This window comes from Loxodonta africana, chromosome 5, assembly GCF_030014295.1.
Source record: "Loxodonta africana isolate mLoxAfr1 chromosome 5, mLoxAfr1.hap2, whole genome shotgun sequence".
Taxonomy (NCBI): Eukaryota; Metazoa; Chordata; class Mammalia; order Proboscidea; family Elephantidae; genus Loxodonta; species Loxodonta africana.
This window is the reverse complement of record NC_087346.1, coordinates 77,752,209-77,779,313: the sequence shown is the minus strand read 5'-3', so window position 1 is coordinate 77,779,313 and position 27,105 is coordinate 77,752,209.

Below are 27,105 nucleotides of genomic sequence, written 5' to 3'. Positions count from 1 at the left end.
TTTTCTGTGAGACTTGGAAACTAAAGGAGGAAGGGAGTGTGGGCAAGTCTAGTGTCAGCTTTTGATGATTCTTGATGAATTGGAGAAGAAGCCTGGAAAGGGCTAAAACAACCTAGAATTGAACATAATATTTACTTGACCCTGGATTACACTCAGACACGAACTCTGCTTCAGTTTACTCCTGGTCCCAGCCACTGGTAAATTCTTTGGATTGGCTATGGTGTTCCATTGGTCTCTGCATATAATCTGCAAGCTGCAGTGGTTAAGTGCTATGGCTGCCAACCAAAAGGTCGGCAGTTCGAATCCACCAGGCGATCCTTGGAAACTCTATGGGGGCAGTTCTACTCTGTCCTATAGGGTCACTATGAGCTGGAATTGACTTGATGGCAACGGGTTTGGGTTTTTTTTTTTTTGGTTTATTGCACTTATGATATTTTATTCAGCACATATTTATGGATTACCCACCATATGGCAGGTGTAGGGGAATGCAATGGTGAGTAAACTAGGTGAGGTATTTGCTTTCATAGAACTTACATTCTCATAGGGGCACACAGACAATAAACAAGTAAATATAAAGGATAATTGCAAATAGTACTAAGTGCTATGAATTGAACAGAACAGGATTGTGGGCTAGAGAAAGATTGAGTGGACTACTTTAGATAGGCAGGTCAGAGGACAAGTGACTTTTGAACTGAAGCGTAAATAATAATAATAAAAGAAAAAACCCATTGCCGTTGAGTGGATTCCAACTCATAGGAACCCTAAATAATAATAAGGAGCCAGAATGCGGAGGTGTGCAGCATAGCATTCCAGGCAGAAGAAAAAATCAAGAGCAGGAGCCTTAAGATGGGAATGATCTTGGGAGATATAAGGAAATGAAAGGAAGCCAGCATTACTGAAACATAGAGAACAAGGTAGGCGGGCCACATCTCGTAGGGCCTCATAGGCCATAGTAAGGAATTGAATTGTATTGTATAAGTGCAGCATGGAACTATGGGGGGATTTTAAACAAGGAGAACAATATTATCAAATTTATTTCTTTGAAATATCGCAGTGGTCCTTTGTTATTATTTTATTTTTTTACTTTTCAAATATAATTTATTGTTGTTATTTCCAGGATGAGGGGAAACTCCCCTTCCTCTAATATGTTTGCTGTTTCCATGGCCAGCCTAGATCTTCACCGTGATTCTTTTTTGGGAAATAGGTTATGTGAGGGCAAGAGTAAAAGTGGTGAGATCAGTAGGAAGCTGTTATACAAAGGAGGTGATGGTAGCTTGTCTAGGGTGGTAGCAGTGGAGATGGCTGAAGGGATAAGATTTAGGACATACTTCAGAGATAGAGTCAACTGACTTGCTAACGGATGAATAAAAGGATTAAGGGCAAGAGTAAAAAAGGCTGATTTTAGCCTGTACAATTGAGATGATAATGGTCCCCTTAGTTTAGATGGGAGAACTGCAAGCTTGGAGGATAGGGGTGAATGGGAGGTGGGGAGGAGGGTGGGAGGGCATTGAGGGACAGCAGAAGCAAGAGTTTTAATTTAGACATATTATGTTTGATATACTAATCAGATATCTAGGTATATAGTAGTGTATGAGTTTGGAATTCAAAAGAGAGATTAGAGCTAGAGAGATGAAGTTGAGAGTTATCAGCATATGAACAGTATTTGTGGTCGTAAGACTGGATTCACTCACCTAAGGAGAGAGTTTAGATGGAGAAGAGATAGGAAGACCAAGCCCTGGGGTACATCAATCTTGGGAGGAGGTGGAACCAGCAAAATCTACTGAGAAGGAACTGTTTGTGAGCTGGGGGAGGGGGCAAAGCCTAGGAGGATGTGGTACTTGTGGAAGAAAAGAAAGTGTCTCACCAAAGAGGGAATAGTCAGCTGGGCTGAATAGTGCTCCTGCTGAGGGGTTCAGTGAAGTGAACACACATTACTGACCTTGGCAAGGTAGAGAATGATGGTGACTGACAAGAACAAACACAGAGGAATGATGGCGATGGAAGCTGGACCGCATTGAGTCGATTCCGACTCATAGCGACCCTATAGGACAGAGTAGAACTGCCCGATAGAGTTCCCAAAGAGCACTTGGTGGATTCAAACTGCCAGCCTCTTGGCTAGCAGCCGTAGCACTTAACCACTACTCCACCAGGGTTTCCAGAAGAGAGAATGGGAGATGAAAAAAATGGTGGCAGCAAATGAAGATAATTTATTTGTATTTATGGTTTCTATCACCATTTTGGCACCCTGGTGGCACAGTGGTTAAGTGTTTGGCTGCTAACCAAAAGGTTGGCAGTTAAATTCACCAGCCACTCCTTGGAAACCCTATGGGGCAGTTCTACTCTGTCCGATAGGGTCACTGTGAGTTGGAATGGACTCAATGGCAGCAGGTTTGGTTTGTTGGAGGTATCACCATTTTGGAGTTTGTGATTGGTGCAAATGGTCAACAGTGCAAACGATTAATGACGCAAACGGTTAACGGCACTTGGATACTAACCAAAAGGATGGAGGTTTGAGTCTGTTCGGAGGCATCTTGGCATTTGACCATTGAAAACGCTGTGGAGCACTGTTTTGCTCTGACACATATGGGATTGCCATGAGTCAGAAACTGCCTTATCACCATTTTAGCTAGAGATGTGGTTATGATAGTGGACTATAACCAGTATTGCAAGAAAGACTCCTAAATCCTAGGGTTTAAAATAGTGAATTAAAACTAATCACATGCCTAGGAAATTTGATCTGCTGTGTCTACTTGGGAGGATTACATTTTCTTGGAGTCACCTTGATGTTTATTCATGTTGCTCCTAACCATTTGTTGACACTAGTTTTCTGGGGTCTGTATTTGCAGCTCTACTCCTCAAGTAGAACAAAAGGCAAAAATAATAAAAAGTAGCATTTATAGAGAACTTAGTGTTCTGTTTACAGGTGTATTAGCTCATTTAATCTTCACAATACCTCAAGAGGTATCAGTTACCATTGAGTTGATTCTGATTCATGGTGACCCCGTGCATGTCAGAGTAGAACTGTGCTCCATAGGGCTTTCAGTGGCTGGTTTCTGGGAAGTATATTGCCAGGCCTTTCTTCCGAGGCACCTTTGGATAGGCTTGAACTGCAGACCTTTTGGTGACCAACCCAGTGTATAAACCATTGACTCTCCTGAAGAGACAGTGGTTATTATAATCTTTTTCTGATAAGGTCAGGCAACATCCTCTAAATTCCAGGTGGTCAATTTATAATTGTAATCTTGCAACACAGTTTGTACTTAAGTTGGGGACTACCTGTATTTCGGTAAAATTATTTTATCCCTTTCCTTTTCTTTTTGCCCAAATACCAGGCTTAAATGGCAGCATCAGGATTAGAACCTAGGCAGTATGGGAGTGGTAGCACCCTGCTCTCATCCAACATTCTTTCATCTGCAGGCAAGTGGAAGGGAGACTGCAGAAGGGAAAAGCAGAGGACAGGTGACAGAACCGGTACTGGCACAAAACTTCATACAAGCTGTAATGCATGGAGCTGGAACCAAAAATTTTATTTTGGAGACCATTTCTTAGTAATGTTTTTTTAAAAATATGCATACTGATACAGCCTGCACTGATAGGATGTGGGTCTTGTCCATGACTCACATTGTCCCTTTTCACTCATTTTCACCCTGCTGATGAATGAAATATTGTACGTTCACACTTTCTTTTTGGAAAGCTTTTTGGTGTTTTTCTACCTGACAGCTAGTAAAACAGATGACTGGTAGATTGATTGCCTTTATTATCTTTTAAGCTGGCTCTTATTTTGGGACGTGGTCAAAGTGAAAATAAGGAACACTTCCTGAGGACAAGTACCCACGTAGGAGTCCTTATTCTCTTAAATTAGAAAGGTCACTGGTGCCTAGGAAGTGCCCTAGACTAGATTTGTTTTTATTGTTCTAATCTGAAAATGACAATATAAATACAACCAACAGCATCCAGCATTTTATTATGGGTGACACAGCTTTAATTGGTATGTGGAAGGGAATGCATGCCTGTGGAATTAGTCCTTGGCGTATTGGCCAATCAGATCACTTTCAACATTTCTCAATATTTAGTTTCATCTTATAATTAAGTAACAACAATCATTTCCTGGCAGCTAATGACTTTTTTTTTTTTTTTTAATGACTGGCTACAGGAGTTAGAAGCCTCATTAAGTTTATAATTTATCAAATTCCAAGCTTTTCACTAGCAGTGTTGCAAAAAGAGAAAGCATCCCTCAAATTCCAAAATGACAAAAGACAATCACAAACCATATTTCATGGGAGTGTTAACTTGTTCTTCAAAAGCTGACTTTGTTATTTTCCAGGTTTTTTGTTAATAGCTGTGTATTACTATATGAGCAGGAAAAAATGGTTATGTGACTTTGAGAGAGAGAGGGATGTATTGAACTAGGCTAAAATACACCCGCACAAGTAGAATTAATATATGTTTCCTTTAAGAATCTTTTTGTGAGAATTCAATACCCTTTCCTGATAGCAGGTTTGACTTTCCCTTAATTCCAGCAATAACATTTCAGTAGTCACTTCAGAAATATTTATTGAGCTCTTATTGTGTGTCAGTCAATGTTCTAAATGCTGGGAACAGCATTGAGAAAAAAAACAACAAAAAAAACTTGACCTTATTAAGCAGATATTCTAAACTTAAGTTTTCTGTCTTCAGAATTACTCTGGAAGACTGCAAACTGTTGTTGTTACCTGCCGTCATAGAGCTCTCTTGGCTGTGGTCTTTACAGGAGCAGATCCCCAGGACTTTCTTCCATGGAGCCACTGAGCGGGTTCTAACTGCCAATCTTTCTGTTAGCAGCCAATGGCAAAACATTTATGCCACCCAGGCTCCTACAAATCAAATGTGTTCGAAGTGGTCATTCTCAAGGTAGAAGAGATCCTCCCTGTATCATCTTGGTCACTCTGCTTCTGATTATCTCCTCCTTGACATGGTCAGTACGTAGTAGCCCCACGTTCTGCTATCTCAGGATCACTCACTGATCAACCGTGTTTTTGAGATTATAATCTTCCCTTTAGTGAAAGAAATGGAATCCCTTCTCCTTGGGAATCTACTGCTTGTCTCTTCGTTTCGAGGACCTGAGCCAGTCACAAAGGAAACAGTGGCTTCTAATTCCTTGATTTAGACACTTATTTCTACAACTCGATGTAGACAGTCAGACCTATCATTCCAGGCTCTGGAGTTCTAGAAATGTGGGACTTAGGGAACCATGGCTGTCCCGAAGGACTTCTATCCTGTCTAGACCAGGTCTAAAAGACCTCCAGAGAGTGAGAAATCTCCTTCTAAGGGCCCCACCTTTAGGCTTTCATCAGAGTCACTCCTGGGTATCCCTCAAAGATTTTTTCACTTTATATTGTCATGATTTCCTTGGAATAGAGTAACCTTACGTGCTCAGAGAAACTCCATGGCTCCTCCATGATAAAAGCATCTCAAGATATGAGGTCCTCTGGCTCTTCAAGGTTGGAAAAAGTGCAAAGCAGAAACCCCTGGAGGCTTCTGGCATTTGATTTGTGCTACTAAGATATCACTTAGAGGACTAAGATGCAGCTGAGCCAAGCCATGGTATTTTCATTTGCCTCATGTGCATGCAAAAGCTGGACAGTGAATAAGGAAGACTGAAGAAGAACTAATGCATTTGAATTGTGGTGTTGGTGAAGAATATTGAATATACTATGGACTGCCAGAAGAATGAACGAATCTGTCTTAGGAGAGGTACAGCCAGAATGCTCCTTAGAAGCAAGGGTGGAGACTTGATCTCATGTACTTTGGACATGTTATCAGGAGGGACCAGTCCCTGGAGGACATGATGCTTGGTAAAGTAGAGGGTGAGTGAAAAAGAAGACCCTCAAGGAAATGAATTGGCACAATGGCTGCAACAATGGGCTGAAACATAGCAATGATTGTGACAATGGTGCAGGATCCGGCAGTGTTTCTTTCTGTCGTATCCAGGGTCACTGTGAGTCAGAACCAACTTAATGGCACCTAACAGCAACAATGACCAAGCCAATCCTGGGATTTCAGCATGAGAAATACCCAACATTGTCCTGCAAAGAATCTTTGGGCACTGGCCCTGGAGCCTAACATGAAAGTTATCTTTCTAGTATTGCAACAAATTCACTTGGCTGTAGACTATTCACAACCAAGAATTGGGACTACCCAATTCTCGTGCTACCAAATCCAATTCGCCAAGTTGATTCATGGGAACTCTTCTTAATATCTGAGTACGCTGCCCTGAGCCAAAGTGCTTGAGTGGTGCAAACGATTTGCACTCAACTGCTAACCTAAAGGTTGGCAGTTCAAACCCACTCAGAGGTGCCTGGTGATCTGTTTCCATATGGACTACTGCCAAGAGAGCCCTATGTAGCAGTTCTACTCTGTAACACATGGGGGCTTCATGAAATCAGAATCAACTGGATGGCAACAGGTTTGGTTTGCTTTTTTGTCCTAACCCTGTTTGAAAAATGGGCAGAAGCTTGTTCTTCTATAGAAATTTCAAGATGTTTTTCATTACTTTGTTTTACATTTATCACAGGGAATTGAAGGAAGAAGTCCAAGATGTACTGAAAGCATTGGTGAAAAACAATACCCTGTGATAAATATTTGTTTTTCTTCTTTTTTATTCTGATCATGTGATAAATATTTGAAGGAACACCAACTACTTTAAAATCATTTGGCAGACTTCACAATGCAAAAACATACACATATCCCTGCCTCCTTAGTAAACACCCCAGCCAATGGGAGAAGCAAGTTGGTAATTATTTAATGGATGTTCTGCATAACCACTTTCATGTAAAATATAGCTAGGGACTCAGTAGTAGGCTTTTGCTTCATCCCTAAAATTACTAATATCAGTAATTGAAAATCACTTTTCCTACTATGCCTAGCAATTCTATTTACCAATAATTGCTCAAGAACTATAGTCTTCTACTTCATTTCTGGATGGGAGAAAGGATTCTTCTATAACATGTTGTCGTTAGGTACCATTGAGTTTGTTCTAACTTATATATTGACCCAACGTACAATAGAATGACACACTGCCTTGTCCTATAAACATCCTCAAAATCATCGCTATGTTTGAACCAATTGTTGCAGCCACTGTGTCAGTCCATCTCTTTGAGGGTCTTCCTCTTTTTTGTTGACCCCCTACTTTACCATATATTGAGCTTTCCATCGTCTCTTTCCACAGACGTAGTTAATTTGGTTCCTGTGTTTTCCATCTAGTGAGGTCCATGTGTGTCATGGATTGAATTATGTCCCCCCAAAAATGCGTGTATCAACTTGATTAGGCCATGATTTCCAGTACTGTATGGTTGTCCCCCCTTTTGTGATTGTAATTTTATGTTGAGAGAATTAGGGTGGGATTGTAACACCACCCTCACTCAGAGCACCTACCTGATCCAAGGTTAAGGGAGTTTCCCTGGGATGTGGCCTGTACCACCTTTTATCTCTAGAGAGATAAAAGGAAAGGGAAGCAAGCAGAGAGTTGGGGACCTCATACCACCAAGAAAGCAGCACCAGGAGCAAAGCGTGTCCTTTGGACACGGGGTCCCTGTGCCTGAGAAGCTCCTTGACCGGGGATGATTGAGGACAAGGACCTTCCTCCAGAGCCAACAGAGAGAGAGAGCCTTCCCCTGAAGCCAACAACCTGAATTTGGACTTGCAACTTACTAGACTGTGAGAAAATAAATTTCTCTTTGTTAAAGTCACCCACTTGTGGTATTTCTGTTATGGCAGCAATAGATGACTAAGACAGAATTTCGTAGCGAGAGAGTGGGGTGCTACTCTAACAGATACCTAAAATGTGGAAGCAGTTTTAAAACTGTGGATAGAGTTGCGACAGCAGCAGAAGACCAGTACAGCAGAGAACCTGCAGCAGCAGAGAGGCAGCAACAGTAGAGAACCAGAAGCAGCAGAACAAGGAGACCAGTGTGAGACAGTGCTGGAGCTGACCCAGGGAGCAAAAGAGCTGAGTGCCTGTGCACAGGAGGCTTCCCGGTGGAGTGGGGTGCCTCCAGGCACTTACCGGTGGAGCTAGGCTTACCAACCCACAGAACCAGACAGCTGAGTGCCTGTGTGCAGGAGGCTTCCTGGCAGAGTGGAGATGCATCCGGGCACTTATCGGTGGAGCTACAGAGCTTTGGAACAATTGCCCCAGGAGGGCAGATGCCGGCATGAGGCCCAAGGAGCTGAGAGGCCAAGAAACCAGGAAACAGAAGCTGAAGAAACAAGGAAGAAAAGAAGCTGAGCTGCCTCAGTCTAGAAAGGTATGGCCATGACCTCAGAGGTTTCAAGGGGTAGAGCCATGGCCTCTGGTGTTTCTAAGGATGGAGTTGCCACTCAGATGGACTAGAAGAATGGTGCGTCTAAATCCAAGGGAGCAGAGTTGCTGTCCCAGTAGGCCTGGAAAGGGGAGCTGAAGCCCAGGGCCGAGGGGCCTCCACTCAGAATCTGGAGAGTGTGGCCAATACATAGAGGCTGGAGGGCAGGGTTATTGTATAAATTGTCTCAGAGAACAAAGGATTATTTTCAAAGCTTTGAGGACTGATGTAATGTGTTCTGTTAACTTTCTTGGTGCCTTCTTTCCCTCCAGTTTCTCCCATTTGTAATGGAAATGTCTAGCTTGTGCCTTTTCTGCCATTGTACTTTTGGAAGCAGAAAGCTTGTGTTCTAGATTTCACAGATGAAGAGGTATTTTTGGATTTTGGACTTGGACTTGATTTAAGACTTTTGCTATGCTGTGATGGAATGAATATGTTTTGCATGTTGCAAGAATGTGATTTTTTGGGGGCCAAAGGGTGGAACGTCATGAATTGAATTATGTCCCCCCAAAGCGTGTGTATCAACTTGGTTAGGCCATGATTTCCAGTACCGTATGGTTGTTCTCCATTTTGTGATTGTAATTTTGTGTTGAGAGAGTTAGGGTGGGATTGTAACACCACCCTCACTCACTCAGAGCACCTCCCTGATCCAAGATGAAGGGAGTTTCCCTGGGATGTGGCCTGTACCACCTTTTATCTCTTAAGAAAGGGAAGCAAGCAGAAGCTTGGGGACCTCATACCACCAAGAAAGCAGCACCAGGAGCAGAGCGTGTCGTTTGGACATGGGGTGCCTGCATTGAGAAACTTCTTGACCAGGGGAATCCTTCCTCCAGAGCCAACAGAAAGAGAAAGGCTTCCCGTGGAGCCAATGCCCTGAATTTGGACTTGTAACCTACTACCCACTAAGACTGTGAGAAAATAAATTTCTTTTTGTTAAAGCCATCCACTTGTGGTATTCCTGTTATGGCAGCACTAGACGACTAAGACGTGTATAGTTGCCGTTTATGTTATTGAAAAAAGGTATTTGCAGTGAAGAAGTTGTTACCAAAAAACCAAACCAAACCCATTGCCATCAAGTCAATTCCAACTCATAGTGACTCTACAGGACAGAGTAGAACTGCCCCATAGAGTTTCCAAGGAACACCTGGTGGATTTGAACTGCCAACCTTTTGGTTAGTAGCCATAGCACTTACCCACTATGCCACCAGGGTTTCCGAAGAAGTCGTTAGCCTTGCAAAATTCTATCATGTGATCTCTGGAGTCATTACTATCACCAAGGTGATATTTTCCAACTACCAATCCTTCTTCATTTCCAACTTTTTCATTCCAATACCCAGTAATTATCAATGCACCTTGACTGCATGTTTGATCAATTTCAGGTTGCAGAAGTTGGTAAAAATCTTCAATTTCCTCATCTTTGGCATTAGTGGTTGGTGTGTAAATTAGAATAATAGTCATATTAACTGGTCTTCCATATAGGCATATGGATATTATCCTATCACTGACAGCGTTGTATTTCAGGGTTGATCTTGAAACACTCTTTTTGATGATGAACGTGACACCATTCCTCTTCATGTTGTCATTCCTGGCGTAGTAGATCATATTATTGTCTGATTCAAAATGACCAATACTGGTTCATTTCAGCTCCCTAATGCTTAGGATATCAATGTATATGTGTTCCCTTTCACTTTTGACGACTCCCAATATTCCTAGATTCATACTTAGTACTTTCCACGTTCCAATTATTAATGGATGTTTGCAGCTGTTTCTTCTCATTTTGAGTCATACCACATCAGCTAATGAAGGTCAACTCTACTTTGAGGAGGCAGCTCTTCCCCTGTCATATTTTGAGTGCCTTCCTCCCTGAGGGGCTTATCTTCTGGCACTATATCAGACGGTATTCTTCTGCTATTCGTAAGGTTTTCACTGGCCAGTTTCTTCAGAAGTAGACTGCCATGTCCTTCTTCTTAGTCTGTCCTAGTCTGGAAGTTCCGCTGAAACCTGTCTACCAGCGATGACCCTGCTGGTATTAGAAATACTGGTCGCAAAGCTTTTGGTATCACAGCAACACACAAGCCACCACAGTATGACAAACTGACAGACCAATTCTTTTTGGTATAGTGATTCTGTGTAGTCCTTTCATCTTCCATCTATAACATACTTAAAAAAAAGGCAATATTCTGTGTCTGGAGGACACGGACAGATGGACTTGTAAGGATTGAACGAAAATACTTGTGTATGCAATAGGAAAAGCCTCTTGGTTTCCCTATCCCATCTTCCCCCCAGATAGGTCTAAGGTCGCTATGAGTCAGAATCGACTCAATGGCAATGAGTTGTTGTGTTTTTTTGTTTTTCTTAGGTAGGTATAATGAAAACATTAAGGATTGAAATTTGACCTCACGCTGGTAATATAATCAGGAATGGAACCATGGCAGCAAAAATTGAGGACAGGAGAAGCTTCATGCTTAGGGAAAGGCCTAGAAAAAGAGATTACTCTCAATAATTTAGGCTCCCTTTCTCTTTTTCTTGTATGAAATTCAGCATTTCCTTTATGATGCTCCTTTTAGCTTCTACACATGGTGATATTATTCTGAGAAGAAGGATGTGCTCAGGTCCTGTTGAAGATGATGGCAGCCTCACTATTCACTAGTTATTGTGGGCAATGAAAAACTTGCTAAAGGATAAAAAAAATTGCAGAGATAATACCACCCAGAATGACCAGTCTGTGTGCTCTAAGGATGAGTCCAAGTTAGAGTAGCTGTGGGAATATCCTCAGTCAGGAGTGAGACAAGTTTTTCAGTTGCTTTTGTTGGGGGAACATCCTCTTCACTAGGCCTGGGGATTATGAGTCAAAGCCAAGGGCTCCAGCCTCACTGGTCCTGTTGGTGCCCTGAAAAGGAATAAGCAAGAGACTGAGCTCAGTGCCTCTTCTAAAAGGCCTTTCCCCTCCCAGGTCAGGAGGTCAGGTCTGTTAAGATTTAGTGACTCCAAATCTCTGCAATGAAAGACAGCATAGCCCAGGGGAAATAGGCCATACTACTCAACTAGCCTGGGATTAGAGGTTTGAGCCTTGGGTGGAGTGAAGGTGAGCTGGACACCTAAGAGGTTGTCCTCTCAGGGAAGCCAAACAAAGCTTTTGCAAAGTATGCTAGGTGAGTCAAAAAGAGACTTCTGTCGCTACTTTTGTCTATCTTAATTTTTTTTAGTAGCACTAAATGTATAGGAAATTCAGAAATGAATTGTCTGGTATTGTTTATTTATGTCTATCCCTTAAAAGAGATGGTTGATTTTTGGTTAGTTGGTTTGTTGCTATTTTAAATGCATGGGTTGCCTTATTTATACGCTGGGCATTAGTATTAAACAAATCAAAAATGTTTTTACTCAAAATTTTCTTTTGAAAGGACCTAGTAAAATGTTAATTTTCTAGCATGCAGTGGGACCAGGGCAAGTGGGGTCAAAATTTTTAATGACATGATTCATCTATGAAGATCATTCCCTTTCATTTCCTTCAGAGTCTTCATTTGCAGAGCTCTAAAATGACCTTCAGAAAGAAGGTAAAGTAGCTGATTTCCTTTTTTAAAGCAAATTCAAGAGCAAGACAGAAATGAGATGATCTACACTTCCCCTACGGCCTGATCCTAGGGAAGTGGGTCCTCCATGGATCAGTTCAACAGAGATGGTTTATTTTGCCAACCCTAAAAGTGACCTAACTTCTTGGGGAAGGAGGGACGTTAGGTCAGGAATAACATAGACCAGCTCCAAACTCCCATGGACCTATAAGCCCTTGCCTGTTTAGAAACTAAACTGGGCTTTGGGAGAAAAGAGAATGGCCATCCTGCCCCCACATTTGTAAGGCAGTATCCTTGAAGCAGAGTCCCTGGGTAGTGTGAACTGTTAACACGCTTGGATGCTAAGTGAAATGTTGGAGGTTTGAGTCTACCCAGAGGCACCTCAGAAGAAAGGCCTGGCAGTCTACTTCCAAAAGATTATAGCCGTTGAAAACCCTATGGAGCACAGTTTTACTCTGAAACACTTGGGGTCACAATGAGCTGGAATCAGCAGAATGGCAACTTTTTTTTTTTTTTAAACCCTTAAAACAGCCAGCAGCCAGGTCTTCGGGAGGGTCTCAGAACCTACCTTAGCTTGGGCCACAAAGCACTGCTGACACCTTTGGCTGGCACCCCTGAGCAACAGCTGATACTAGACACAGGGCGATGTTCTAAACAACCCAAACAGAACAATCCATAGCCATTCACTGAGCACCTAATAAATCCATGGACAACAGCATGATTCTTGCTCCTGATGGATGTGCATTCTTGTTGAGGAGCCCCTGGTGTCACAAAGCCCCTCCTGAAACGAAAGTTCCTCTGAAGAGTGCTGGAGTCTCCTGCTTGCTCTCTGCTTGTTGGCCATTCCCCGTATCCCAGCTCCCTTCCCTTTCATGCCCACAGCAGAGTCTATTACTGCAAACTGGGGATGGAGGCAGGGTGGCTGGGAGGTGCTGCTGTGTGCACAGGGAGTTCTTTTGTTTTTACAACCAGTGCCAGCTCTGAGTGGAGCATGAGTAAGAACCTCTTCCTCTTGCCTCTGGGCTCTCAGCTGTCGTCCTAACCTGCATCAACCTTCTTGTTGGCCTGTTTCAAAGATGGTGCTGAGCAAGGGCGGCTGCCTGGCTCTGATGCTTCCCAGACTTGGGACCCAAAACACAAGAAGACAACAAGATCTGTAAGTGGGGGCTGCATTAGCCTGTGTGTCTTATTAGCTAATATTCCTGCGTGTGGGTTACTGGGGAGAAGTGGTAAAAGTGTCTGGATCTTCTATCTAAATGATCATGTCATCTGCGAATAAGGGTAGTTTTACTTCTTCCTTATCAATTTGGATACCCTTAATTTCCCTTTCTTGCTTTATTGCTCTGGCTAGGACTTCCAGTACAATATTGAATAAGAGTGGTGATAACGGGCATCCTTGTCTCGTTCCTGTTCTAAAGGGGATTGCTTTCAATCCTTCTTCCTTGACAATAATGTCAGCTGTTGTTTTTGCATGTGTGCACTTAATTATGTTGAGGAATTTCCTTTCTACTCCTATTTTGCGGAGAGTTTTTATCAGTAAAGCCTGTTGGATTTTATCAAATGCATTTTCTGAGTTGATCGAGATAATCATGTGGTTCTTTTGCTTTGTTTTATTTATGTGGTCAGTTGCGTTGATTATTTTCTGATGTTGAACCATCTATGCTTCCTGGTGTGAATCCCTCTTGATCATGATGTATTATTTTTTTTATACACTGTTGAATTGTATTGGCCAGAATTTTGTTGAGAATTTTTGTGTCTATATTCGTAAGGGATATTGGTCTGTACTTTACTTTTTTAGTGGTGTCTTCTACTGGCTTTATAGCCCTGGCGGTGAAGTCCGTTCTGTAGGGTTGCTACTAGTCGGAATTGACTCGATGGAACTGGGTTGTTTAACAGGTTTTTCACTGGCTTTGGTTTCAGGGTTACACTGGCTTCATAGAATGAATTAGGGATATTCCTTCCTTTTCTATACTCTGGAATAGTTTGAGTAGAATTGGTGTCCACTGTTTTCTAAATGTTTGGTAGAGTTCTCCAGTGAAGCTGTCTAGGCCGGGGCTTTTTTTGTTGGGAGTCTTTTTATCATATCTTCAATTTCTTGTTTTGTTATAGGTCTGTTCCAATTTTCTACCTCTATTTGTGTTAGTTTAGGTGGGTAGAGTGTTTCTAGAAATTTGTCCATTTCTTCTAGGTTTTCACATTTGTTGGAGTATGATTTTTCTTAATTTTCTGTTGTGATAGAAGTGGCAAGTGTGAAGGCAGCATTACAACATTCATTACTCTTACTTCCTCCAGGAGGTAAATTAAAAGTGCTGGCAGTTCACCTCTGATCATGGCACAGAAGGGCAAAAAGGATGTTGAATGCATCTTTCAGCCACCTCTGGGCTGGTTTCTGATTGCTGTTGTGGTTAGGTGTTGTCGAGTTGGTTCCGACTCATGGTGATCCTGTGTACAACAGAATGAAACACTGCCTGGTCTTCCACCATCCTCACAATTGTTGCTATGTTTGAGCCTGTTGTTGCAGCCACTGTGTCAGTCCATCTTGTTGAGGGTCTTCCTCTTTTGTGCTGACCCTCTACTTTACTGAGAATGATGACCTTCTCCAGGGACTGGTCCTTCCTGATAACATGTCCAAAGTGAGACAAATTCTCATCATCCTCACGTCTAAGGAGCATTCTGGCTATACTTCTTCCAAGACAAATTTGTTCATTTTTGTCGTAGTCCATGGTATATTCAATATTCTTCACCAACACCATAATTCAAATGCATTAATTGTTCTTCGGTCTTCCTTATTCATTGTCCAACTTTCGCATGCAGATGAGGTGATTAAGAATATCATGGCTTGGGTCAGGTGCACCTTAATCCTCAAAGTGACGTCTTTGCTTTTCAACACTTTAAAGAAGTCTTTTGCGGCAGATTTGTCCAATGCAATCTGTCATCTGATTTCTTGACTGCTGCTTCCATGGGCATTGATTGTGAATCCAAATAAAATGAAATCCTTGACAACTGCAATCTTTTCTCCGTTTATCATGGTGTTGCTTATTGGTCCAGTTATGAGGATTTTTGTTTCCTTTATATTAAGGTGTAACCCGTGTTGAAGGCTGTCATCTTTGATCTTTATCAGTAAGCACTTCAAGTCCTCTTCACTTTCAGAAAGCAAGGTTGTGTCATCTGGGTATCGCAGGTTGTTAGCGAGTCTTCCTCCAATCCTGATGCCACATTCTTCTTCATATAGATCAACTTCTCAGATTATTTGGTCACCGTGCAGATTGAAAAAGTATGGTGAAAGGATACAACCCTGACACATGCTTTTCCTGATTTTAGACAATGCAGTATCCCTTGTTCTGTTCAAATGACTGCCTCTCTATCTTGTACAGGTTTTGCAAGAGCACAGTTAATCACTCTGGAATTCCCATGTGAATCAAACAAATGTTACCCATAATTCATTTGATCCACAGAGTTGAATAACTTTGCATAGTCAGTAAAACACAGGTAAACATCTTTCTGGTATTCTCTGCTTTCAGCCAAGATCCATCCGACATCAGCAATGATATCCCTTGTTCCATGTTCCCTTCTGAATTCGGCTTGAATTTCTGGCAGTTCTGTGTTGATATACTGCTGCAACCATGTTTGAATTATCTTCAGCATGGTTTTACTTGCACGTGATATTAATGATGTTGCTTAATAATTTCTTCATTCTGTTATATCACCTTTCTTTGGAACGGGCACAAATATGGATCTCTTCCTTTCAGTTGGGCAGGTAGCTGTCTTCCAGGTTTCTTGGCATAGACTGGTGAGCGCTTCCAGCATTGCATCTGTTTATTGAAACATCTCAGTTGGTATTCTATCAATTCTTGTTTTTTGCCAATGCCTTCAGTGCAGCTTGGACTTCATCCGTCAGTACCATCGATTCTTGATCATAAGCTGTCTCCTGAAATCACTGAACGCCTACCAATTCTTTTTAGTACAGTGACCCTGTGTATTCCTTCCATCTTCTTTTGATGCTTCCTGTGTCATCCAATTTTTTGCCCATACAGTCCTTTAGTATTACAACTTGAGGCTTGAATTTTTCTTCAGTTCTTTCAGTTTGAGAAATGCTGAGCGTGTTTTTCCCTTTTGGTTTTCTATCTCCAGGTCTTTGCACATTTCGTTATAATACTTTGTCTTCTCAAGCTGCCCTTTGAAATCTTCTGTTCAGCTCATTATTTCTTCTTTTGTTTTAGCTACTGTATGTTTAAGAGCAAGTTTCAGAGTCTGTTCTAACATACATTTTGGTCTTTACTTTCTTTCCTGTCTTTTTAATGACCTCTTGCTTTCTTCATTTATGATGTCCTTGATGTCATCCCACAGCTCCTCTGGTCTTCCGTCGTTAGTGTTCAATGCGTCAAATCTATTCTTGAGATGGTCTCTAAAATCAGATGGGGTATACTTAGTGGGGAAACCCTGGTGGCATAGTGGTTAAGTGCTTCAGCTGCTAAGCAAAGGGTCGGCAGTCCGAATCTGCCAGGCGCTCCTTGGAAATTCTATGGGGCAATTCTACTCTGTCCTATAGGGTCGCTATGAGTCGGAATTGACTCGACGGCACTGGGTTTGGTTTTTTAGGGGTTTCATATTTAGTGTAGTACTTTGGCTGTCATGGTCTTGTTTTAAGTTTCTTCAGCTCAACTTGAACTTGCATATGAGTAATTGATGATCTATTTCGCATTCAGCCCCAGCCTTGTTTTGACTGATGATATTGAGCTTTTCTGTAGTCCATTTGATTCCTGTGTATTCCATCCGATGAGGTCCATGCGTATAGTCACCATATATGTTGTTGAAAGATGATATTTCCAAAGTCGCTGGTCTTGCAGAATTCTGTCATGGGATCTTCTATATCGTTTCTGTCACCAAGGCCATATTTTCCAACTGCCAATCCTTTTTTGTTTCCAACTTTCACATCCCAATCACCCGTAATTACCAATACATCTTGATTGCATATTTGATGAATTTCAGATTGCAGAAGTTGTTAAAAATCTTCAATTTCTTCATCTTTGGCATTAGTGGCTGATGTGTGAATATGAATAATAGATGTATTAACCAATCTTCCTTGTAGGCATATGAATATTATCTTATCACTAACAGTGTTCCATTTCAGCATAGATCTCAAAATGTTCTTTTTGATGATGAATGCAATGCCATTCCTCTTCAGTTTGTCATTCCTGGCATAGTAGACCATATGATTACCTGATTTAAAATGGCCAATACCAGTCCATTTCAGCTCATTAATGCTGAGGATATTGATCTTCAAGCGTTCCATTTCATTTCAGAGAACTTCCAATTTTCCTAGATTCATACTTCCTACATTCCATGTTCCGATTATTAATGGATGTTTGCAGCTGTTCTCAGTTGTGCCACATCAGGAAATGAAGGTTCCGAAAGCTTTACTACATCCACGTCTTTAAGGTTAACTCTACTTTGAGGAGGCAGCTCTTCCCGAGTCATATTTTGAGTGCCTTCAAATCTGAGGGGCTCATCTTCTGGCACTATATGATATATATATATATATATATATATATATATATATATATATATATATATATATATATATATATATATATATATATATATAGTGGTTTTAGGTTAGACAGCCTTTTCTCCAAGGGAATGCTATTTCTGGCATAGTTTCCTTTCTTTTCTCATTTCTTTTTTTTAACAGAAATAACATGTACTTGTCCATTCTGACTTTTGAAAATTACAACATAAGGGCAGTAATGGCTATCCATACTTGCTGAACATTGATATTACCATTTTCCATTCTGCTTATGAGAGTAGTGTTTGTTTTGGATTTTAGTTGTTCTCTTTTGTACCTTGCTAACAATTTGTCGGCTGCCAGTATAAACAAGCCAGTATAGAAGGAAGTTTTCTTCTAGGGAGGCCTCTACATTTCTTACTCAGAATTTGTTTTGCAAATCCTGTAGGGGGAAAATATTTTTCAATGTCTTTGGTTTTATTTTTGGCTGTAATCTCCAACAATTTCTGCATCTTTATGCATAAAAATTGGTTTCTGATTTTGTAACTTGATTTGTTTTCAAACTTTTAGTTTAATTGAATCCAACTTTGAGTGACACTTCAAAAAATGCTGTCCTGCATAGGAAACTCTTCTATAGACCAGGTTATCTTCACACTCACCTGCTGGCAGTGTTTGATTAGCAGCAAACAACAACCGGGTGTTCTTTGCGTCAAATTCACTCTAAATACGGAAGTCTGTGCTTGAGAAGACAAGCTGCGCTAATTATTCAGACCTCCTCCTTGGTAGTAATGTGCCAAAATAGCCGGAAACAGCATGAGGCCTAGTATTGAGGGACCATGAAATCAGAATTTCATCTCCTAATATTGCTTTGTTTTTGGGTGCATCATCCTTTCCAGCTATGAGCTCATTCTTGGTCTATCTCTGGGCCAGTTGGCATCATTGCCATTCTATAAGCAGAGAATGGGAGATGCTAGCAGGCCAAATTGCTTCAAAGCCCAGTGTCCTAACTAGAACTGGGTGCCAACTCCCCTGACTTCTCTCCAGCCCCTTGCTGCCAGAGACAACAGGGCTAAGAAGAGGCGAGCTAGAGGCTAAATCAAACTGTCCAGTGTTACCTGAAAGCAATCTGTATTTGGATTACCCTTCAGAGGCCAGCAGAAAACCAAACAGTGGATCAAAGCAGAGGGGCTGGATGGGTATAGAAATGAAGGTTGGAAGAAGACAACAGGGAAGAATTAAAAATGAGGAAATTGAGCATCTAAGTCCAAGAATATAGGGTATATACTGAATACCCTTTTATGCAGGCCATGGTGGATCTTTTAACTGTGGGCGGAAATATACTAGCTATTATACAGAAAGTACAAAATGTCCTTCAGTAGGAAATGGTAATCAAAGTAAAGCTAAGTTAAATCATTAATTCAGCAAATATTTATTGGCTATCTCCCATGAGTCAGATCTGGTAGTATGCATCTTTATATCCTCACTGCTTGTCACATGATAGGTAGATTGGATGGATGGATGGATGGATGAGTGAGTGGACACGTGTTTCCATGAGGTTTTATTTTAAGGACTTGCTGACTTCTCCCTTGGGACAGCCCATGTAATCCAACAGAGATGCCTATCTCATCACGCCCAGAACTACCCACTAATAGGAAGGAGAATTTTCCATAATGAAGCCAAGTAAACATGGGCCAGTGTGCCTACAAAGAGGAAGCCTTTATGTACTTTTACCTAGATTGAGTCAGGGAAGACCATGTAGGAAGGAAGGTCACACCCTAACCAACTCTCAGGAATAACATTTGCATATCACAGGCTTCATGGCAACAAGACACCACACAGGTGTATAATCTTTGGGCCAGGCAAGCAGAACAAATTTGCGTCTATACCCTCCAGAGTTCCCCCACCCTGTCATCTACTATCTCTTGAGTGTGCTTCCTAAGATCCCAGCATCAACTCAGAAACAAGCAGCCAGAATCTAGGAAAGGCACACCAAGCACCATTATTTATTGACTGCCCTCAATGCATTGGCCTCATACCAAATGCAGAATTAGATTACTGTACCTGACCAGTTGGTTCACATTTTAAACAAATAAGTAGGCCAGTCGAGGTGAACTAAGTAGTAGGGAAGGTGGAAATATACTCCAGGGAGACATCAGTGCCAGGAAGGGGAAACCAGTCAGTGCCTGTCATTTTGAGAACTTAAATAGGACAAGACTTCAAATATTTCAGGTCTGCTTCCATGTTTTGGATCTGCCAGAGAAAGGGCAAACATGGTTGGGAGACAGAAAAGAGCCACACACTTCATGCCCTTGATGTCGATTCATCTGTTTGTGATTATTTCTGTCTTTGGATCACCTCTGTGTCTTATATGTGCCTCTGACACAGCACATAGGCAGCCATGGCCAAGCAGTTATTTGTTTACTTTCTATATAGGAAACTAATAGATCATGAGTGCAATGAGAGCAGGGACATTGTCTCCTTCATCTCTGAATCCCAAAGTCTGATCAATGAATGCTTATTGAATTAATATATGAGCCTCCCCCTGACAAAACTACACAACAGGGTAAGGATGACTATAGACGAGTCTCAGATGAAAGCAGGGCTAGGATGTTAGATGCTCTGTTGTTGTTAAGTGCCATTGAGTTGATTTCAACTCATAGTGATCCCATGTGACAGGATAGAACTGCCCTATAGGGTTTTCTAGGCTGTAATTTTATGGGAGCAGATCACCAGGTCTTTTTTCATGTGGAGCCATTGGGTGGGTTTGAACTGCCAACCTTTTGGTTAGCAGCAAAGCATTTAACTGTTGCATCTCCAGGGCTTCAAAATAGAGGTAACTATGGATTCAAGTGTGTCCCTTCTTTGGGTGGCGCAAGAAGTTAACACACTCGGTTGCTAACACACTCGGTTGCTAAACACAAGGATGTTCAAGCCTACCCAAAGCCACCCTGGTAGAAAGGCCTAGCAGTCTCCTTCTGAAAAATCAGCCATTGAAAATCCTATGGAGCACGGTTCTTCCCTGACACACATGCAGTTGCCATGAGCCGGAATCAACTCAAGTGCAGCTAGAATTGCGGATTCGAGCTTTCTTGAAGATGGTAAGCTTGACTGGGATCTTGAGTAGATGGGGTTAAGGGTGGGAGTGGCCTCAGAATTAGGAATTAGGAACAGTGAGTGGACCAGTATGATTAAAGCAGATTTGCATTTGAAAGAGTGGGTCACATATAAGAAAGGTAGGATTAGGCCGATGTGTGTCCAAACCAGTGAAGACGTTTGAAATTCAAACTTTGGCAATGGGAAACCACTGGAGCCATTTAAGCCAAACTGTAAAGAAAGAAACGGAAGGGTCAGCAGTGCCAGGCAAGATTAGTTGGAACATGAGGTGCTAGAGGCAAGGAGCCTGAGTAGGAGTGTAAAGCAGCAATCTATGAATCAAGTGGTAAAGTTCTAGTCTAGACTGATGGCCAAAACCAAAAACCCGTTGCCGTCGGGTCAATTCCAACTCATAGCAACCCTACAGGACAGGGTAGAACTGCCCCGTAGGAGCACCTGGGGGATTCAAACTATTGACCTTTTGGTTAGCAGCCATGGCACTTAAGCACTTCGCCACCAGGGTTTCCAGACTGATGGCAGTGGGAATGAATTTGAAGACTGGTTTTTGTTTTTTGAGATAAATTTAAAATTTGTATCCATAGTTTTCTCTTTAAATGAATATAAAAATAACCATAGTGAAGCTTTTCAAGAGCTTACGAAATGCCAGCCACTGTTCTAAGCATTTTGGATGTAGTATCTCAATTCTTCCTCACAACGACCTTCTGAAGTACTATTATTAGCCCCATTAGACAGAGAAATCCACTGAGGCACAGAGAGGTTAAGTAACTTGCCCAAGGTAGTATAGTTAGTAAGCCATGGAGCTGGCATTCAAACTACTATATAAAGCCTCACACCTCAAAGTCTTAGCCACAGATGCCCACTTCGACAGGTTGTTGGAGAATGTACATTATGACACCGATCTTGCAAAGAAGATTTCAGATGTGATATGTGTTATCATTCGTTTGAAAAGGCACTAGAGAAACATTTCCTTATCAGCTTAACTGTCAAAATTAATTGCCTATTCTGTCTTAAGGAGATCAGTCCAAACCAAACTCGTTGCTGTCGAGTCAATTCCAACTCATAAGGAGATCAGTATCAGTATACAGTAAAATTTAAAATCTGTAATGGGATAATATGCTTTTTTTTTTTTTTTGCCACTTAAACATTGATTTTCCTAATTTAAAAATTAATAATATTTATTATAAAAATCAAATATTACAGAAATAACGGATATAAAGAGTGAAGTCCCATGTAATTTTAATCGCCCTCCAAATTATTATCCATTGTTTGGTAGAAATTTCTTTGGGCCTTTTCTTCTATATATGTTGACATATTATCATTATTTATGTTAATAATCCTTTTTCACAATGGTGATCAATCATACAGCTTTGTAACATGCTTTTTGATTTAATATATTTTAGACATCTTTCCACGGTAAGATACATGGTTTTATTTTATTTCCTCCATAAGTTGTATAGGATTCACAGTCACTTTCACTCTCAGCATGTCCCAGTCTGGATTCATGTTCTTTTCCAATCAGCAGAGCAACAGGTCTGATGTGACCTAGATCCTTTCTCAATGCCACTTTTGTTCCTTTTGTGTCTTGGACAGGACTCAAGAAGAAGCAAGCTCAAATGGGACTCAGTTTTCTGTTTCTGTAAAAACAATAGAAGCTAGCATTTATCTAGTACTTACTATGAGCCAGCAACTATTCCTAGTCCCATTTTACAGATGAGGAAACTGAGGCCTAGAGAGGTTAAGTAAGTTACTTGTTCAAGGTCATACAGTTAGAAATTGGAAAGTTAAAACTTGATTCCTGGTTGACTCCAAAGCCTGTATATTTAGCACCATGCTGTGTCTTTATGTTTTTTAGAAACCTTTTACCTAAACTGATTAAAATGAAGTGGTTTCCATAGCTTCATGGTGAGATCAACTGGAGTACAAGGGAGCCAGTAAAGATGAGCTGTCACTTCTCTGTATGGTACTCTTCACAAATACTAGTAGCTGAAAGGGGGAGTTGTCTAAAGGAGCACCTTTGAGCTGCTTCCCTCTCTACCAGGCCATTAGTTAGCCTGGAGTTTGACTCGCTGTCCCTCAACATCCCCAGAGGATGCCTCTTAGGACTTGAGCCTTGTTTAATATCTCTACTGCTACAGAGGCCATGAATGGAAAGTTACTGAAGGTTCCTTGGGTGAAGTGGTGTTCTTCACATTCTAACTGGGCAACATGGTGACTACAGAAAGGATATATGAATCTACCCAGCACAACCCACACAAGGAATTTCAGAAGACCTTATTGAACTACATGAATGTAAATAAATAATCCTGGTGGGACATCCTTTAAAGGACTTTTTTTTTTTTTTTTTGCCTTTTGACTATATGAACTAGACTGGTTTCACATACAGCCTCTTTTAATGGAATAAAGTAACTCTATTTTACCCAGCTGTGCTGGGAAGGACATAAAGATAAACCCCATACTCTAAGATCCTATAACTATTAATATTTTAATTATTTGGTCGTACCAAATTCTGACGCACCCAATTATTTCCCCGAAAGTAAGCCTTTTCATAGAACTCCAGGGCTAGAAGAGAACAGAAAATTCAACCAGTTCACTTTCCCATCTGATCCTTTTTACAGGAGTCCCCCAAATTGGTCAACTAACCTCCATTTGAACACGATGGATAAAAGTGAACTCACCAAGTCCATAAGCAGACTACTTCATTTTCAGAACTTTTCAAATTACTACAGTATCCTTCTTTATATTAATTCTATCATTTGCTGTCGCGTAACTTCAATCCTTTCCGCCTTCTTGGGCCACACAGAAAATATCAGGTGGTTTTTCCCACTTTACAGCCTTCCATTCTTTGGAGGACAGTTAGCATTTTCCTGCCAAGTCTTCTTTTTTCCAGGTTAACATCCTTATTTCTTTCATGTTATTCCAATGTTGTGATCTTGAGTCCTGGGCCCTTAAAATCTCTCTTCCTTGGCTGTGTTCTTTCATGTCTCTCCATGTGACATCTAACACAGGATGCAGTGCTTCAGGGAGGACTAGATGAGGACAATCACCTACCTTGTTCTTGATTGTCTACTTCTATTAGATGTGCTAAACATAGAATTTTACCTAATTCTTCAAACGAAAGAGAAACCAAGAAATTGTATCCTGGAAAGTTTGTCAAGAAATCATCTAGTCAATTTATTTTTCTTCAAGCAATAATACAGAAAAAAGAAAACCGTAGACCTAAATTTTTCATTTGTGCATTGTAGCATCTTTCTGATATCCTGTTTTTTGTAATAATATTTATCCATGGTGCCATCTATGATAGGGATTGTGTGAAAATAGCAGTGTTTCCTTTTTCATAAGTGTCTTAGAGGCACCAAAGATCAGCGTTTCTTAAAAGCACTTTAAAAGTAAAAGAAATGAAATATTGTAGCATATTCTTTTATAGCAGCGATTCTTTGAAATGGATGGCTAGCTCCTTAAAGACTTTTTTTTTAGCAGCTCCTCTTGCCCCTTCTAGAAACCCTGGTGGTGTAGTGGTTAAGTGTTGCTGCTGCTAACCGAAAGGTCGGCAGTTCAAATCTGCCAGGAGCTCCTTGGAAACTCTGTGGGGCAGTTCTACTCTGTTCTGTAGGGTCACTATGAGTCGGAATGGACTCGATGGCAACGGGTTTGGTTTTTCGGTTTTCTTGTCCCTTCTTACTGCTGCTCCTGCCTTGGTGGGGTTGTGTTTCTGTGATTTATTCAGATTGCCTGAAAGGGTTCACTACTTCCCTCCTCCACCTCAGGATTTAGCTACCCACTTCAGATCCAGATTAGTTTTTGTAACATTAGAAGAAAGCAAAGTAATAGAGTAGGTTTACCTCAAAAAGCTTTCTTAGATTAGAAAGAGTGACTGTGTATGTGTAAGACTTGATTATACCCTTAGACTTGTCTGGAGAATTTACTGCTAAAATACACAAGGCAAGGTGTGTGTGTGTTGGGTGGGGGGGTACATAAAGATGGGAGATTCGATGCCCATGTATCATTTTCTAAAAAGCTTATGATGGGGAGGGTGTGGTCTGTATAGGACAGTATCAGAGAAAATTAAGGAAACCACTGGCAAAATTAACACTGCCCCTCAGCCACTGGCTAAATCAAAAAGAAAGGACAATATCTTAAAGACAAGTGATTTTAAAATAAAGGCCAACTTTAATTATAGCAGAGAATGTCTTGGATAAGAGTGGGTATATATAATTATATAGTAATTATGTTGAAAATGTAATTACATGCCACCAGCCAGCTAGCTAAACATTTTGTTTGGGATGAAACCACCCCGTGCAACCATCCCCTTCAGATCTCAAAGACCCATATTGACTTTGTAAAATGCGGACTTTGGCTTCCTCCTCTCAAAAGGGTGACCTTTTCCAAGCCAATTAAAAGGTGTTGCTTTGAGGATATTGGAACCCATGCTCAAAGGGATAAAAAGAAATGGAAACCTCTATTAAAAGGAGCTAATGATGCTGGAGTAGTTGGGATTAAAAAAGAACAAAGTCAGTTTTAAAAAGATCCTCCAAATCAAAGAGCTGCTTCTCTCATCAAATACCAAGAGAAAACAAAATGAAGTCTTATATCATTCTTTCCTGAAAAATGGAGCAAAGGCATTAAAATGAGCCTTTTGCCTAGATCATGAGATTTCAGTTGAAACCAGTGAGACATTTTTAGCAAAATCCTTTGAACTTCTTGGGAGAAATGTATTACATAAATTTGAGATTAGTGTCACAAAAGATTAAACTAGTTTTTCTCCCAGGTTAGATAAAATGATCCAGAAAAGTATTACAAGGATAATAATAAAAAGCAGTATGCATTTTTTGACTTGTAATTGGTTTCCCATCTGACATAAAATAATCCCTGGGTTGAAATCTAGCATGTGGATGACTTACAATATACATAGTTATGATCATTAGGTGATTGCTGTGATTGTAGTTATTGTAATCTTGGTGGGTTGTTCACTCCTTTATATTAAGTATGTAGTATAACCCTCGGACAATAAGGAAGAGGTCAGGGAACTCCTAAGTCTGAAAAGGGGCTAGGATTCCTGTGATACTTACATATCAATGGGTAATGCCTTTGTTACTTACAAAGTGGGTGGTGCTTGGTTGGTTGGTTGGCACTTGGGTGGGTGGCTGGCAAGCAGTCACGAAACCTAAGAGCAGGCTAGTGCTGAGTTTTCTGTTTGTTTAAATTATAAATGAGCTAATTGCTCAAGCCAAGGAGCACCGCACCCTTGGCACAACCAGCAGAAGCCTCTTCCTTACAAATTTGCTTGAACTCCCTCAAGATATGTTTAATGGCAGCCTAGCTACTGTCACTTTTGGACATTGGTTATCTATGCTGCAAATTAGGGCATTGACAAAAGAAGCTTCATGGTGTCCAACTTCACTGCCCCTGAACTTTGATCTGTGTTTTTAATGGTGGCTACAACCATTATTTTAGAATTGTAAAAGTTTTCTAGAATAATAAAGCAGTTCACTCCTACTGGTATTGGGACATGAAGCCACCTGAAAGGGCCCAGGATGCCTAGAAGAAGTTAGAAGTTCCAGAATGAATTGTTAAATTCTTACATTAATTAAAAAATAAGAATAGTAAAAAAGAAGAATACACAGCCACTTCTGTGCGAGTGTGTATTAAGCAGATGAAAACTTATCCGGTGTTGGCAGTTGGTTTTGGCAGTTTAGTAATTTGAACTGGAAAGAAAGGAGGGCTGCTGAGACAAGAAAGATGGCTTGTCTTAAAAGTAAAAGACATCTGGGCTGATAAGAAGGCACCTGAAAGAGGAGCTGAAGATAACCAAGAGAAACTGATCATAAATTTGCCTCAGGGTTCAGACAGGGGATCATGCAGCTGGATGATAGGCGGAGGTGATGGTGGTAGCTGTAGAAATTATGTCCTGATTCTGGTACCCCTAGGGCCCTATTTTACCATGCACTGAGTCTCCAAACATTATAGGTGTCTGAATATGTGTAGATGAAATGCTCAGTTTACACATGTATTATGGGTTATGCATAGCTGATGGGCGTGTGAGGTCCCTGAAAAGTGGTCAACCTGTGTCCCATTGTACAGGTTCCTACCTAAACCGTGCTCGTCCAAATGGCCAATAAAACTGATCTGAACAGCTTAAAAGTTTTAATCTTTACATTTCCTTTATGATCCCAGGGGACCTAGGCCTTCCTGGAGAGGGAGTTCTAGATTTTGAGTTGATCCAAGGTCAGAAATACATTTGAGTATATGTATGTATATGGGGAGTGCCCTGGCACTCACACCCGGTGACCAGAGGAGCACACTCCCTCTCCTCTGCCCTCCCAGTGACCAGCAGCATGAGCGTCCCCCGCCCTTGCCACCCAGCTTGCCTAGGGACCATGGTATAAACTCCCACCTCCCCCTACTGTGACCAGTAAAGTGCATCTGCCTTGCCCACCACCCCCAGCTGCCCTGCCTACCCGGCGAGTGGCAGTGTGCACTTCTGTACCACCAGACCAACAACTAGCAGTGACACTCACTCATCCCACCCAACACCGCCCCCACCTGCTGCCCTGTGCTCTTGACAAGTGGCAGCACATGA